General features: G+C 36.9%; 1 protein-coding gene across 1 annotated transcript in view; it reads right to left on the bottom strand.

The window, feature by feature from the left end:
• LOC148941091 (interferon-induced very large GTPase 1-like) overlaps positions 1 to 18146 on the bottom strand; it is a 91053-nt gene that overhangs the window by 5963 nt on the left and 66944 nt on the right. The gene's annotated exons all lie outside the window — the stretch shown is intronic.

The following is an 18146-nucleotide window of genomic DNA, read 5'->3' as shown; positions in this document are numbered from 1 at the left end:
ATTAGGTCATAACAACTAGGACGTTAAGACCGTCGTTACACAAGGTTATAACCCCTAGAGCGTACAAACTATGCATTGCGCAAGGTCATAGTACCTAGGGCGCAGAGACTGTCATTGTTTATGGTTATTAAATAAAAAAAAAACTTTCCGAAAAATAAGTTTTTTAAAGAAAAGTAAAGGCCATTTTAAGCTTAACCTTAGCAGATACAAATACCTTTTAAAATTCTAACTCAAAGCGACCAGAAATTACTATTAAAGAATAAATGAAACCCAAAACGAATAAAAATTAAATAAACAATCATAGCAATAAACATTTTACAAGTAACAATATAAATGAATTAATAGATCTTAAAGCGAGTAATGCTTACATTGAATATGAAAATCAAGCTTAAAATCTACGGCAATCTGTCATCCTTCGTCCGCACAACGTGCCCTAGCCACCTCAGACTTTCTTTCGCTATATACCTACAAAGTGGCATTGAACCACATTTTTCGCATAGCCTATTTATGGAAATGCACTCTGTCAGTCCGGTACTCAGAAGAATCCTTAAGTAATTTTTCTCGAAAACATCTAACAAATGTTCATCCGTTTTTTGGAGCACCCATGCTTCAGAGCCATTTTTGACCACTGTCATCACTGTAGCTTCTAATATTCTAATCTTGGTTTGCAGACTTATCTTCCTATTCTTCCAAACTTTTTTTAACTGTGAAAACACACCCTGAGCCTTGGCTATTCTATTTTTAACATCTTCACTGCTCCCACCATCTTTACTAATAATTAAATAAAAAAACAAGTTTTTTAAACTGTAAGTAAGGAGCGACATTAAAACTTAAAACGAACAGAAATTATTCCGTATATGAAAGGGGCTGTCCCCTCCTCAACGCCGCGCTCTTTACGCTAAAGTTTGACTTTGTAGCACAACATTATTTTTTTAAAAAATAAAAAAAATTAGCTTAAATAGCGAGGCGTTGAGGAGGGGACAGCCCCTTTCATATACGGAATAATATCTGTTCGTTTTAAGTTTTAATGTCGCTCCTTACTTTCAGTTTAAAAAACTTGTTTTTTTTATTTAATTCACATTTAAGAGTCAAAAGTGATCGGATGGCGACTATCCTCCCACCCTACCAACCTTCTTTTCCCAAAATGCGTCCGATCGAATTTTTTTATAGCCATTTTGTAAAAAAATAGACCAAAAATAGTATAATAGAGCCTCCCAGGATAAAACAGCCCCCCCCCCAGAATCTGGGTGAAAGTTTTTTTAAAATGGGCTCTGGGGGTATATAAGGTTCTTATGGAAGGGATGGTCATATAAACTTCGGAGGAAGCTTATTTGATTGTAAATCAGAATTTCTAGTGCCCTTCTCAATAGTCAAACGTGATTGGAGGGCAACTAGCCCCCCGATAGCCCTTTTTCCCCAATTGCATCCAATAAAAATTTGGAGATAGCCATTTCAAAATAGTTCAAAGGCCAAATAACTATGCTTCCTGGGTTGACCCCCCCCCCCCCCGCCCCAGGAAAAGGGCTCTGAGTAACGCAACTTAATTATTGTTACTTTGATACTTTGTTTACTTTGATACCTATGGGGGAAGAGCACCGTGCAATTACCGGGAATGGCAATTTTTTGTGGTTTTGAAATTTATAGTAGTATATCTTGTCTTCATCAATTATGTTTGGCTACCCAAATTAAAAAATAAAAGAAGTTTTTAAATTAGTGTAGGTGACATTACAGTTTGAAATTAAGTGCAAAATATTATTATGTCACCGAGAGGAGAGGAGGTGGGATTAAAAAAAAAAAATAAAAAAAGGCTGTATGTTGTGCAAATTGCTTATTGTTACTTTGATACTTTGTTTATTTTGATACCTTGTTATCATATGATCCTTTCTTTACTTTGATGCTTTCGTACTTTGATATTGTTACTTTGATACTAGTTTTGATACTTTGATGAAAGTTTGATGTTGAAAAAAAATCTTATTTTCAAATAAGGAGTCTTTTTAAAAACTTGAAACTTTTTGCAATCAAAAAACGAACAAAATTTAATTTAAAATAAACTTTCCGAAATTGTTTTCCCCAAATTCTCTCCAAAAGAATCGGGGTGTACTTCTAATGAAGGATGTCTTTCCTACAAACAAGAATATGGCTATTGCCCGTTTCCCAAACGGTAAAATTATCAGTCTCTTACTTAAATTAAATAAAAAAAACAAGTTTTTTAAACTGAAAGTAAGGAGCGACATTAAAACTTAAAACGAACAGAAATTATTCCGTATATGAAAGGGGCTGTCCCCTCCTCAACGCCTCGCTCTTTACGCTAAAGTTTTTTATTGTTTTAAAAAATTAAGTTGTGAGACAGAGTCAAACTTTAGCCTAAAGAGCGAGGCGTTGAGGAGGGGACAGCCCCTTTCATATACGGAATAATTTCTGTTCGTTTCAAGTTTTAATGTCGCTCCTTACTTTCAGTTAAAACAAATTGTTTTTTTTATTTAATTTCTGAACGTTTTTTAATTAATGCAGCTTTTATTTGCATAAAAATTTTACTTTTCTTTTGCTAAATGGATGTCTTTACAAGTTAACTTACGTAACTAACTTCTCTATTCGTATATTTTTCTTCTGGCAAAAAATACAAGTTGCAGATTTTTGCAGATATGAGCTTGAAACCTATGTAATAGGGTTTTCTGATACGCTGAATCTGACGGTGTGATTTTCATCAAAATTCATTCACTTGTAGGGGGATTTTTCCCCCCTCCTTAAAAGATTGATTCAATTTTTTCAGGCTCGTAGTTTTTGATGAGTAATACTAAACTTAATGAAATGTATATAGTTAGGATCAGCATTATAAACACAATATTCTGATACATTTATTGACATCAAAATTCCCTTTTTAAAAGTTTCGATTACTATTGAGCCGTATCGCTTGTTTTTTTATTGTTTTTTTTTATTACGTATATGTTATTACGTATATGAGGGAGACCCTTAGTCAATACCTTGCTCTTTACGTTAAAAGTTAAAAAAAAATTTGATTCACAAACCCCTGAAATACCAAGGCCATTTAATTAGAATACATAGCTCTTTTGAAAGCACTAAAAAAAACTGTAGCGTAAAGAGCGAGGTATTAGCTTGGGGGAGAACCCCCTCACATACGTTATAATTTCTGTTTGTTTTAATTTCTAATATTCCTTCTTACATTTCAGTTGAAAAAGCTTGTTTTTTTTTTATTTAATTTCTGATCGTTTTTTAAATACTGCTTGGAAATCTGGCGCCCCCTTCATAGAAATGTACTTTACCCCAAAGGAACATCCTCCACGGAAATATTCTCAAGATTAACCCCCTCCTCTAGCCCCCCCCTCCCCTCCAGAAAAAATACTTCCTGAAAATAGTTATTTACTTCCCAATAACCAATAAATAATGCTGGCAAGTCCGGCGCCCCCTTCATGGCAATTTCCCTTCCCCCATGAAAGCTTCCTTCATGAACAGATCCTCCAACATAACCACCGACCCACCCGTCCCTCCCACAACCAGAAAAAAAAGCTCCTGAAAACTTCTGTATACGTCCCAATAGCCAATACTATATGTTAAAATTGGGTAAAGCTAATAACTTTTAGCCCTTCCTCGGGGAGCTTTGGGTGATTGAGTCATCCTAAAAGACATATTTATCATATTTTCGACCATGTTGAACAAAATGGCTATCTCAAAATTTTGATCGGGTGACTTTGGGAAAAAAATAAGCGTGGGAGGGGGCCTAGTTGCCCTCCATTTTTTTTGGTCAATTAAAAAGGGTACTAGAACTTTGAATCTCCGTTCCAATGAGCACTCCCACTATATTCTAGGACAAATGGATCGATACGGTTATCACTGGGGAAAAAAAACTAAAAACAAAGAAATAGGTATCCGTGATATTTATTCTGGCAAAAAATGTAACATTCCCCATTTTTGTATATAGGAGCTTGAAACCTCCTCAGTAGGGTTCTCTGATACGCTGAATATGATGGTGTGATTTTCATTATGGTTCTATAACTTTTAGGGGGTCTTTCCCCCTTTATTTGAAAATCAGCCAAATTTTCTAAGGCACGTAACTTTTGATGGGTATCACTAAACTTGATGAAAGTTATATATTTGAAATCAGCATTGAAATCTGATTCTTTTGATATATCTATTGGTATCAAAAACCCGTTTTCTAGAGTTTTGGTTACCATTGAGCCGGGTCGCTCCTTACTTACAGTTCGTTACCACGAACTGTTTGATACTACCAAGATAAGTGAAGCTGCCCACCTGATCAATCTTTTCATTACCCAACATCACCTTTTCATCTTCAATTATTCCTAGCCTTAGTGACTTAGTCTTCCTTACATTAATCTTCAAACCAATTCTAGCACCCTCAACTCGCAAAACCTCTAAAACTTCATTCATTTTGCTCACACCTTCATCTAGGATGCTTAAATCATCAGGATAATCCAAGTCCAGGAGACTTTTTCCTCCCCTTTCGATTCCGTGGTCTCCCATTGCCTTTCCTGTTCTCCTTAAAACAAAGTCCATCAAAATAATCCATATGAAGGGGGATAGAACACAGCCCTGCTTAACTCCTGATTACAAAACCAGCTGCTAACCTCATTTCCTACCTTAACCGCAGCAGTGTTATTTTCGTACATAGCATTAATGACTTTAATGTATTTGTCTGGTATACCATACAAGGATAAAACCTTCACTAAAGCTTTTCTATCAACAGAAACGAACACTTGCTCTTAATCTTTAGAACTGAGGACCAAAGGTGTTGGAAAATTAAGGCACTTCTCAATTATTGGCCTTAGAGTGAAAATTTGGTCGACACATCCTCTACCATTTCTAAAACCGCACTGCTCTTCTCTTAAAACTTTGTCTACGGCATCTCTCAGTCTAAAAAGTATCATATTACTAAGTAATTTACTACCTAGAGAGGCCAGACTAATGCCTCGATAATTACCACACTCACTTTTATCACATTTCTTATAAAGTGGCTTAATTAAAGTTTTCCTAAAATCGTTAGGTACTTCCCTTTTTTCAAAAATCATATTCATAATCTTCAATAACTTATTTCTAACCTTAGAGCCACCTTATTTAAGAAACTCATTTACCACCCTATCAGCATCTGGAGCCTTATTATTCTTCAATCCTTTTAATACTGTTGCTAATTCCTCCTCACAAAACAAATCTTCCTTCACATCCAAAGTATCACAAACTTTTTAATTTTCCTCTATATTTTTTCCTGCAACTCTATCTCGGTTAAGCAAGTTCTCAAAATGTTTGGCCCATCTCTCTTTAGTTTTTCTTTATCACTAATTGCGACCCTATTCCTATCTTTAACTGGGACAAGTCCGGATTGACTACTCCCTCTCAATTTGTTAACGTGCCAGTACAATATTTTACTATTATGCCGTCTAGCTGCATCTTCCAGATCCTCGGCAATTTTATCCATTGCCTCCACTTCACACCTTCTTACTTCATATTTTATTGCTTTCTCCACTCTCTTTACATTTCTTTTGTTTTCATACGATCTATCACTCAGATAATTCTTATACAAGTCCTTTCTCCTTTCTATTAAACATAAAGCTTTTTCACTAATACTCTTAGCTGCAGTTCTAGCCTTCTTCCCTAATACACCTTCAGCAACTTCAAAAATTATTTTTCTAAAATTATTCCAACCATATTCCACATTATCAAATTTTAAACTCTCAAGTTTAGCATTCAACTGTTCCTGGAAAGTTTCTCTCAAACTCTCATCCTGGAGTCTACCAACATCATAACTTCCCGGGAGGTGGTTATCCTTCCGAAAATTCAGCATTGAATTAACCCTAGACACTACTAGATGGTGATCTTTACTTTTAACATCAATAACAGCGCTCCTATATATACTAGTATCTTGTATTGATCCTGCCAGTCTTCGGTTCACAATAACATAATCAATAAGGTTTGCTGTCTTACCATCACCTGAATACCATGTTAACTTATGAGCCATTTTATGACCAAACACCGTATTGGTTATAACTAGATTGTTATACCTACAAAATTGCAAAAGTCTGTATCCATTACTGTTTTCTTTTCCTACACCAAATTTACTTAGGCTGGGATACCATCTATCCCTATTTCTACCAACCTGGGCATTAAAATCTTCCAATAATAACATCATAATTCTACCTGGGACCTTGTCTATTTGCTCCTGTAACTGTAAGTAAAATTCATCTGAGTCCCTAGCATCTCCGTCAGTTGGTTCTAGAGGGGCGTATACTACTATAACTTATACCCTTAACTTTCTAGTCATAAAATGAGCAATTAGTATTCTATTATTAATACCTCCCCAGCTTAAACAAGACTTAGCAGCTTCCTTATTCATCATGCGCTCTTAAAAGAAGAAGAAGCACATCCTGTTAGGTTAGTGGAGATTCTGCCAAAATTTACCCTGTCAGAACTATTCCTGTCAATATATAATTCATCCCAACTACAATTCTTGTCAGAACTAATCATTTCTGACATCCACACATCATGGACAAATGTTAAGGAAGCCCTCCAATCAACTTAGAAGTTGCACTCCTGTGTCATTCACCAAAAATACTTCCATTCCTCACAAAGGATGCATAGAAAACAATCATCAGGAAAGCCAGAACCTGGAAAAGGTGCAAAAAGAAGAAAGCACAGGAAAATTGGCAGAGGTATGCAAAGGCTTAGAACCTTGCATCCAATGCAATTAGGAAACTGAAGTCTGAACATGAGGAGAAGCTTGCCACAGATATCAAGACAAACCCCAAATCTTTCTAGAGACATGTTTCTGCTAAGAATCCTAACTCCCACACCATTCCTGACCTCAAACATAACAGCATAACCCACTCATCCCCAGTAGACAATCTAATGTATTGAATACCCAGTTTACCTCTGTTTTCACCATTTCATTTTTTCTAACTATCCCTGCAGCACCATTAGATTTAAAATCTGATCTAATGCCTGAATTGTCAGTTATTGAAGAAAAGGTTTTAACTAGCCATGATAAAATTAATGTTAACAAACCCAAAGAAGCAAACGGGATACACCCAAGTCTTCTCAAGGAGTGCTGAAATGTTCTCACTTCTCCCCTGCGCAGACTCATCTAGCTTTCCTTACAAACTGGAGAACTACCATCAGATTGGAAAACCTCCTATATCACACCACTTCACAAAAAAACGCCCCAAAGGTCATGCAGAAAATTATGCTTGGAACGAACAAAAATTACTACAAACAAGAGTTTGGGTATCACCTCCTTCTCTCATTGTAAAAGTCTAAAACCTACTGCGTCATTGGCGCTTTCCTGAAAACCAATTTTATGACAAATATTTTCTTTTTACTTAATATTGAAAATAAACATTAAAATTAAAGTAACATTCTGAACTGATGAGCTTTCAGCAATTAATATCATTATACATCAAATATTCGGTTTAATTTTTTAGCTCTTTTAAAAGTTGTTCAGGAAGAATATAGTTTCACTACAAACAAGTTTTTGGATACTGCCTCCTTACTTAACTGTAAATCAAAACCAAAAGCCTACTGCGTCATTCGCGCTTAACTACAAACGAATTATATTACAAATATTTTCTTTTCCAGTTCTTACAGCATTGAAAATAAAAATAAAATTACAGTGAAATAAATTCTTGAACGGATGGATATTTCAACAATTAATATCATTATACACCAAATATTCAATTTGATGTCGTTTATACTTTCCAAGACTGTTCAAGACGCATATAATTTTCAGTAAAGCGCCAATGACGCAGTAGGTTTTAGACTATTACAGTGAGAGAAGGAGGTGATACCCAAAGTCTTGTTTGTAGAAATTTTTTTTCGTTTCAAGCTTGATTTGCATATTCAATTTAAGTTTCACTCGTTTTAAGATTTATTTATTAATTTACATTAATATCTATTGCATGTTTGTTTGCATTGATTGTTTATTTGATTTCTGTTCGTTTTGGGTTTCATTTATTCTTTAATAGTAATTTCTGGTCGTTTTGAGTTTCAATTTTAAAAGGTATTTTTATCTTCTGAGCTAAAGTTTGAAATGGCCTTTACTCTTCTTTGAAAAACTTATTTTTTAAAAAGTTTTTTTTTTAATTAATTTTTGTTCGTTTTTGATCGCAAAAAGTTTCAAGTTTTTAAAAATTCCTTATTTCAAAATCAAACTATTTAAAAAAAAAAAATCAAATGTTCATCAAAGTATCAAAAATGGTATCGAAGTAACAATATCAAAGTGAAAAAATGGGTTTGTGTCAACCTCGGAGTTTTTACTATCTGATGTTTGAACTATTTTTAACAAAATGGCTATCTCAAAATTTGTACCGGATGATTTTGGGAAAAAGGGCGTGATGGGAGCTAATTAACCTTCGGTCTCTTTAGACTCTTAAAAAGTGCCCAAATGAGCCCTCTCTGAAGTTTATACGAGCATTCCTTCTATAAGAACCATATTTATTTCAGAGTATATCTTACAACGCCAATCCCTAGGCCCTGGGGATTTGTGTCGACCCCAGAGTTTTAATATCTGATGGTTGAACTAATTTTAACAAAATAGTCACCTAAAATTTTTATCGGATGGGTTTTTCCATCCGAAAAACCCAAGGGCGTGGAGGGCGGGAAGGGCTAGTTACCCTCCGATCTTTTTTCACTCTGAGAAAATGATCTACAACTTTTAATTTCCATCTAAATAAACCCTCTCTGATGTTTATACGAGCAGCCCTTCCATAAAAACCGCATACGGCCCCAGGACATAGCTTACAATGCCTTCCCCCCGTGCCCTATTGGGTTGTGTCGACACCGAAGTTTTTGTTGTCTGACCTTTGTTTTTTTTTGAAAAAATGACTCTCTCAAAGTTCTTATCGGATGATTTCGAGGAAAATAGGGTATGGAGGGGGGGTTAGTTGCCCTCCGACTTCTTTTGACTCTTAAAAAGTGAACTGGAACTTTCAATTTCCATTCATATGAGCCATCTCCGAAGCTTATACGAGCATACCTTCCGTAAAAACCATATATGCCCCCAGAGCAATACTTACAACGCCTGCCCCGGGCCCTGGGGGGGGAGGGTTGTGTCGACGCAGGAATTTTTCTTATCTGACCTTTGAACTATTTTAACGAAATCGCCATACCTAAAGGAGTTTTTGTTGTATGATCTTTGAACTATTTTTAACAAAATAAAATGAATACCTCAAATTTTTAATCAGATGTATTTGGGGAAGAAGGGCTTGGGGGAGGTTGTTGCCCTCCGATCACTTTTGACTCTTAAGAAAGCACTAGAACTCTTGATTTCCAATCGAATGAGCCCCCTTTGAAATTTATATGACGACCCATCCTATATGAAGTGACTCTGAGAAAAAAATAAATGGATTGCGGGGGGAGGCTAGCTGCCCTCCAATCACTTTTGACTCTTAATGAGTGAATTACAACTTTCAATTTCCAATCAAATGAGCTCTCTATGAAGTTTATAGGAGCATCCCTTCCATAACGACCATATATGCCCCCAGGGCATAACTTATAACGCCTACCCCTCGGTCCTGGGGGGGCTGTGTCGACACCGGAGTTTCTTGTTATCTGAATTTTGAACTATTTTTAACAAAATTTATATCTCAAAATTTTTATCTGATGCATTTAGGACGTGGAGGGGGGGGATGGGGCTCGTTGCCCTCCAATCTCTTTTGACTCTTAAAAAGTGAACAAAAACTTTCAATTTCCAATCAAATGAGCCTTCTCTGAAGTTTATGTGAGTATCCTTACCATTAGAACTATATATGATCCTAGAGCATTACTCATAACGCCTGCCTCCGGGCCCTGGGGGGTTGCATCGACACAGGAATTTGTCTTATCTGAACTTTGAACTATTTTTAATGAAATGGATATTATAAAAATTTCATCGGATGGGATAGGAGAAAAAAGAGTGTGGGGGGCTAGTTGCCCTCGGGTATCTTATGACTCTTAAAAATTGATCTAGAACTTTCAATTTTCAATCAAATGAACCCTCTCTGAAGTTTATACAAGCGTCCGTTTCATAAAAACCATAGACGCCCCCAGGACAACACTTACAACGCCTTTCCCCCGGGCCCTGGGGGAAGTTTTTGTTATCTAATTTTTGAACAATTTCCAAAAAATGGCTATCTAAAAATTAGTAGCGGATGGATTTGGAGTAAAAGAGCATGGGGGGACTAGTTGCCCTTAAGTCTCTTGACTCTTGAAAACTAAACTAGAACGTTCAATTTCCCATCAGATGAGCCCTCTCTGAGGTTTCTATGAGCATCCCTTTCATAAGAACCATACATGCCCTTAGAGCATAACTTAGAACGCCTTCCCCTGGGCCCTGGGGGTTGTATTGACACCGGAGGTTTTCTTATCCGACCTGTATTTTTAACAAAATTTATATTTCAGACTTATAATCAGATTGGTTTGAAAAAAGAAGGCGTGAGGGGGGGGGGGCTAGCTGCCCTCGGATCTCTTTTGACTATTAAAAAGTGAGCTCGAAATTTCAATTTCCAATAAAATGAGCCATCTCTGAAGCTTATACGAGCACCTTTTTTATAAGAACCATATATACCCCATGGCATAACTTACAACGCCTGCCCTCGGGCCCTGGGGGGTTGTGACGACACCTGAGTTTTTGTTACCTGACTTTTGAGCAATTTTTAACTTAATGGCTATCTCAAAATTTTTATTTTGTGCATTTGGAGAAAAAGGGGCGTGGGGGGAGCTAGTTGCCCTCCAATCTCTTTTTACTCTTAAAAAGAGAACTAGAACTTTCTATTTCCAATCAAATGAGTCCTCTTTTAAGTTAGTACGAGCATCCCTTCCATAAGACCAATATATATCCCCAGGGCATAACTTACAACGCCGGCCCTGGGGGGTTTTGTCAACACCGGAATTTTTTTTATATAATCTTTGAACTATTTTTAAAAAAACAGCTTTCTCAATTTTAATCAGATGCATTTGGGGAAAATGGGTTGGGGTGGGCAAGCTGGTTACCCTCCGATATCTTTTGACGCTTAAAAATTGAACTAGAAATTTCAATTTCTAATCAAATGAGCCCTCTCTGAAGTTTATACGATCATTCCTTCCATATTTGCCCCCAGGGCATAACTTATAACCCTTGCCCTGAAGACTGTGGGGGGAGTGTCCTGCTCAAACATATAATTTCCAGAATTTTAAACTGCGTTGAACGAAATGGCTATATCAGAATATTGATTGGATGTGTTTGGGGACATGGTGGGCGTGGAAGGGGTGTTAGTTGCCTTCCAATCACTTTTGACTATTAAAAAGCAATCTACCCATGTAATTTTTTCAATCGAATGAGCCCTTTCTGAAGTTTCTACGACATCGCTTTCTATAAAAACCTTATATGCCCCCAGGGCATAACTTACACCCCTTGCCCTGCTGAGTGGGGGGGGAGGGTTTGTTATCCTCAAAGACCTAATTTCCTGAATTTTCGACTTCGTTGAACAAAATGGCTATCTCAAAATTTTGATTGGATGTGTTTGGGGAGAAAGTGGGTGTGAGAGGGGGGTTAGTTGCCCTCCAATCACTTTTGACTATTAAAAAAGGCAGTAGCCCTTTGAGTTTCCAATCGAATGAGTCCTTTTTGAAGTTTCTACGACAAAGCTTTCTATAAAAACCTTATATATCCCCAGGGCATAACTTACAACCCTTGCCATGAGGGCTTTGGGGGAGTGTCCTCCTCAAAAACGTAATTTCTTTATGGAAATCAACTACGCTGAACAAAACAGCTATCTCAAAATTTTGATTGGAAGTGTTTGGGGAAATGGTGGGCGTGGAAGGGGTGTTAGTTGCCTTCCAATCACTTTTGACCCTTAAAAAGGGCACTTGAACTCTCGATTTCGAATCGAATGAGCCCCCTTTGAAGTTTTTACGACGACCCCTTCCATATGAAGTGCCTCTGGAAAAAAAATAATAATAATAAATATTGGAGGCGTATGCCCTTTACTATAGGGAACGCAGTAGCGTTGCCTCCCATAACGTTCTGGGGAGTACTGAACACTATTAAAAAAGGAAATAACATCTACCGCATTGGCTTATAGATGTGTTTCTCGGAAGAAGTAAGTTATTCTAGAGATTTGGAGGTGAATTTAGTCCCAGTGGCTAATTTAAATATTTTATAGGGGTATAAATATACTTGCCCTTTTAGTTGATGTAGGATATAATTTCGTTGCCAAATATATTGTATTTGTTTAAAAAAATTATATTAAATAAGAAATGTGTTCACCAGTTTTTTGTTGCTACGTTAGGGTATTTGACTTGACTACGGTCAATTATAGTTCATTTCAAATTTTTTGGATAGATTGGAGATAAAATTACCACGTGCAAATTTCTAGCAAAACATTTTCTTTTATCTATAAAGAGAAAAATATTTATTATAAACCTCATTATTTAGAGGTTCATTTAAGCAGCGAGTCTGCCAGACTTTATTTTAAATATTAATTTTTTTTTAATGATAATCTGTTCATTGATTCCATGATAATTTTGTAATTACTTTCAAGTGATGCAAGAGCAGGTATGGACACAGTTCCAAGGCTGCCAGTTGCAGAATTCGACCAAACTCCAAAAGCTACCGATACTTTAGCTGCACAATTTGTCTTTTGTTAGCTTTTCTTTGAGTAAAAGATATTTTTATATGTAAATTTGAAAGTTGCCATGTAGCCCTGCTAATTTGCTAGCCGATTTTTCCATGGCGGTGTAAGTGGTTAGAATAGGCCGTCGCCGTACGTGCAATTCATTGTTTCCGAATTGCACTCTTTGAGTAAAGGTCTCCCCTTTTTTTGCCTTGATTTATGCTTTTTTTAGACTTTGGCAGCTGCCAACCCTGGAGGCATGCTCAAAATGGAACAAAACATTTTAGAGATGAATATTTTTGGGCTTTATTTGTAGTGATTTGTATATTTAATTATTTGTATACCAGGCGTAATACTCACTACCTAAGGTCATAACACATTGGGTGTACATGTCGTCATTACATAAGGTCATGACACCTTGGGCGTTTTTTTTTTTGTAATGGAGATCTTTATTACATAACTGTAATAAAGACCGATATTACAAAAAGTCATAGCATCTTGGGCGTACAGACTGTCATTACATAAGGTCATTACGCCTTGGTACTACACACCGGCATTACATAAGGTCATAACACCTTGGGTGTACAAGCTGTAATTACATAAGATCATAACGCGTTGTGGGGACAGACGGTCATTACATAAAGTAATAATGCCTTGGGTATACAGCCCACCATTACATAAGGTCACGACGCCTTGAGCCTACTGACCATCATTACATAGTGTTATAATGCCTACAGCATTAGCCTACAGGTCTGCTCTGGCATGAGTTAAAAAGCAAGAGTTACCTCGCCAAGCAAGAGCATATAAATGTCACGACGCACCTTTAGCTTCATAGGCACCACACGTCAACCCAAATTTCAGTTTGTTCTCACCAACTGGACAAGTAACGAACAGAAAGTTCATAGTAGGTGACAGAAAGTCAATTTTGGCCTTCCACAAGAGTCTTCCACACGAGTGGCTCTGAGCATGGTGTCAAACAGTGACCTCACCTTAGGTACTGTCATAAAAATTTTAAGGGCAGAGAACATCTCTCCTGACACTATCCCAAAACTGGTGAAATTCTTTGATACGATCAAGAGATGGCAGCAACATCCCTCAAATATTCTTTTTAGAACCTAATCAAATTTATACTTATGAGAAGAGATCCTGTCTTGAAATTAGTTCCTGTATTGTTTCAGGAGATTAGAAATGAACTAAGATAATCATCTCTGGAAAGGATTTCCTGTTTTCAGCCGACTGTAAGGACCTAACTCACAAAATGAGGTTAGGGTTTACCTTCAAAATGAAATATATCAGTTCAAAGTGCCCCTCCTTTTGGCTAGCCTCAAAACCAGCTATTTTCTGCCACCTTGTCGGAGCCATCGTGAATTATTGCTATTTTCAAACCACCTAACTGCTCGCTTACATGGAAGACAGGCTTCTGCACAATTAGGAAAAGTCCATAGTGCAGAACAGTGTAAGGATCATTTTAATTCTTCTGCAGAAACTTGGGTTTATTCTGAGCGAGAAATCAGAATTATAACCTAAGCGACGGATCAGATTTTTCCGGATCTCTGGTAGACCTGGAGGTAAAGAGGGTGTATCTAACCCTGGAAGACATTGAGAACTCGATATATATAATCAGGACAGCTGAGAACTCTTCTTATGATAGCTGTAACCAACAAGATCAAAGCCTTTGCGGAGGAGCTATGAGACGAGGCAGTCATGGTAGTGACAGACAACTTGACAGTAGCCAACTAAATAAATAAAGAGGGCAGAAGCCACACCTTCTCCCTAGAGAAGGAATCCATAAAGCTCTTCAAGAATACAATGACCCTTAACGTTCGGTTGGGGGCAAGAAACATCACCAGGTTACTCAACATAGTAGCAGACACACTGTCGCGAGAAGGAAAAGGTCTGCCCGAGGAATGGGGTCTCAACGAGAGTGTCTTCAGAGCCCTGTCAAAAGAGTAAAGAATACCCGAAGTCAATCTATTTACAACTCGATTGAACTGAAAGATCAACGTGTATTTTTCACTAGTTCCAGATAACTTGCGATTGGCATAAATGCCCGAGTCCACAATTTGTTGGAAAAACACAGAAATGCCTTTACCCCATTTGTCCTGATCCCAAAGGCTCTAGAGAAGGTTTAGAATATTGTGAAATACCAAATAGCACAAATTGCTCCTAAATGGGATCGCCAAGCTTTGTACACGAATCTTCTCAACCTGCTAATAGGCTTGTCTATACCCTTCAGAGATCAGGTAGATATCCTCCAGCAAGGTCGACTGCGCCACCCAACACTAAGGAATATAAATTTACACGGCTGAAAGATATCTAGCATGGACTCGAAAAAAGAGGATTTTATTAGGGATTAGCCCTTGCAATTGCTCGGGCCCAGTGAGGATCTACCATCAAACTGTATAATTGAAAGTGGCAAGTGTTCGTGGTTTAGTGTAGTGAAAGGAAGATTAATCCGCTCAAAGCCAATGCTTAGACAGTAGCGGAATCCATAATGCATCTAAAGGCTGGTCACCCTTGTGCCATCCTTGTGCCCCTTCCTTCTTATAAGTTCTGATGTGTAGCACCCTATAGCTCCAAGCACGTTATAGCCAAATAAAGGCACCCTGATTGGAAAAGAGACTTTCCTATCAAAAGTTACGATTTTATAAGTTTGGACGTCACAAAATATTTTGATCCGGTGGCAACCCTGCTGTTTGTTCCTAATCTAGAGAAATGGAAAGACATGGAAGAAGGATATTTTAATGAGTTTACATAAAAAAAAATTTCCAAAATATACAGGCAACAACCCCCCCCCCCCTTCTCATAAGTTCCGATGTATAGCACCCTATAGCGCTAAACGCTTTCTAGTGAAATAAAGGCACCCCGCCATGAAAAGAGACTTTCCTATCAAAAGTTACGATTTTATAAGTTTGGACGTCACAAAATATATTGATCCGGTGGCAACCCTGCTGGTTGTTCCTAATTCTAGAGAAATGGAAAGACATGGAAGAAGGATATTTTAATGAGGTTACATAAAAAGACTTTTTTTTTAATATACGGGCAACAACTATCCTCACCCCTTCTTATAAGTTCCGATGTATAACACCCTTTAGCTCTAAACACGTTATAGCAAAATAAAGGCACCCTGCCTGGAAAAGAGACTTTCCTATCAAAAATTACGATTTTAAGAGTTTGGATGTCACAAAATTTTTTGATCCGGTGGCCACCCTGCTGGTTGTTCCTAATTCTAGAGAAATGGAAAGACTTGGAAGAAGGATATTTTAATGAGGTTACATAAAAAGACTTTTTTTTAAATATACGGGCAACAACTATCCTCACCCCTTCTTATAAGTTCCGATGTATAGCACCCTTTAGCTCTAAAGACGTTATAGCAAAATAAAGGCACCCTGCCTGGAAAAGAGACTTTCCTATCAAAAGTTACGATTTTAGGAGTTTGGACGTCACAAAATTTTTTGATCCGGTGGCAACCCTGCTGATGTTCCTAATTCTAGAGAAATGGAAAGACTTGGAAGAAGGATATTTTAATGAGGTTACATATAAAGACATTTTTCAAAATATACGGGCAACAACAAACCCCCCCCCCCTTCTTATAAGTCCCGATGTATAGCACTCTTTAGTTCTAAACACGTTATGGCAAAATAAAGGCACCCTGCCTGGAAAAGAGACTTTCCTATCAAAAATTACGATTTTAAGAGTTTGGATGTCACAAAATTTTTTGATCCGGTGGCCACCCTGCTGGTTGTTCCTAATTCTAGAGAAATGGAAAGACTTGGAAAAAGGATATTTTAATGAGGTTACATAAAAAGACTTTTTTTTAAATATACGGGCAACAACTATCCTCACCCCTTCTTATAAGTTCCGATGTATAGCACCCTTTAGCTCTAAAGACGTTATAGCAAAATAAAGGCACCCTGCCTGGAAAAGAGACTTTCCTATCAAAAGTTACGATTTTAGGAGTTTGGACGTCACAAAATTTTTTGATCCGGTGGCAACCCTGCTGTTGTTCCTAATTCTAGAGAAATGGAAAGACTTGGAAGAAGGATATTTTAATGAGGTTACATAAAAAGACATTTTTCAAAATATACAGGCAACAACAAACCCCCCCTTCTTATAAGTCCCGATGTATAGCACCCTTTAGCTCTAAACACGTTATAGCAAAATAAAGGCACCCTGCCTGGAAAAGAGACTTTCCTATCAAAAATTACGATTTTAAGAGTTTGGATGTCACAAAATTTTTTGATCCGGTGGCCACCCTGCTGGTTGTTCCTAATTCTAGAGAAATGGAAAGACTTGGAAAAAGGATATTTTATTGAGGTTACATAAAAAGACTTTTTTTTAAATATACGGGCAACAACTATCCTCACCCCTTCTTATACAACTATCCTCACCCCTTCTGTTGTTCCTAATTCTAGAGAATTGGAAAGACTTGGAAGATGGATATTTTAATGAGGTTACATAAAAAGACATTTTTCAAAATATACAGGCAACAACTACCCTCACCCCTTCTTATAAGTTCCGATGTATAGCACCCTATAGCGCTAAACGCTTTATAGTGAAATAAAGGCACCCTGCCATGAAAATAGACTTTCCTATCAAAAGTTACGTTTTTAAGAGTTTGGACGTTACAAAATTTTTGATCCGGTGGCAAACCCTGCTGGTTGGTCCTGATTCTACAGACATGAAAAAATATTATTGAGAAAGCCTTTCAAAAATAGATGACAAGTAGAGTGCCAAGGGTCAGGGTAAATAAAACTAATCAGGTAAAAAAAAAAAACTTATCTCTGATTGTCTTTTAAAACAATGCGTATGTCGTGTGGTTAACCTCTTTTTGTGAAAATTGCGTGATTTTTAGGCCTGAAAAACATTGGTAAATAGTACATGTGTTGCTTAAACCAAGGTCATCTGCAAAGTGGAGTACATTATCCGGCACTCACTGTTCGATAATTAGTTACATAACATGGGAGTAGAGTTGATACACTCCATCTCCAGCCTTATCTTGTCAAAAATCAATGCATCTTTAATCTCACGCTTTTCCTTAGCTTGAATATTTTCAAAAAAAATGCTTTCACCTAATAACGGATAATACATTTTATCACTTTTATCTGAATGAGCTACCTCGCAACTTTTAACAAGAATTTGTTCTAAAAAATTATAACGGAATAAAATAAAACAATGAACCTTGCTGATAATAAATAGGGTAAGCTTTGCCTTTTCCAAGATAACTTCATTACTTTGACTATTACAAGCTTTATAATTCTTCATGATCTAACCATGTTCTCTCGTTTATGTTCAATTTGTCATGGGATTCTTTTTTTTTTTATTCCCAATCCTGATTAACTATCAATGATTGCCGAGGTTTAGCTGACACAAAGTCTGATTTCTTTTTAAATAAAAATTAATTTACTTTTTTTCTATCCTTAACCAAACTAAAAAACACAGTTGAATAATTGGCAGTCAGTTAAGGAGCATGCATCTTACCTATAAATATGTTTGTCTAAGCTCTGTTGTTAGAAGACAAAATATATATACAGATTCGGAAAATTATTTAAGCTA

Source organism: Artemia sp. Qi Xiang Cuo, chromosome 19 (assembly GCF_049724085.1).
Source record: "Artemia sp. Qi Xiang Cuo chromosome 19, ASM4972408v1, whole genome shotgun sequence".
In the NCBI taxonomy this organism is placed as follows: Eukaryota; Metazoa; Arthropoda; class Branchiopoda; order Anostraca; family Artemiidae; genus Artemia; species Artemia sp. Qi Xiang Cuo.
Note: the sequence above shows the minus strand (reverse complement) of the source record. Positions and strands in the feature narration are given on the sequence as shown.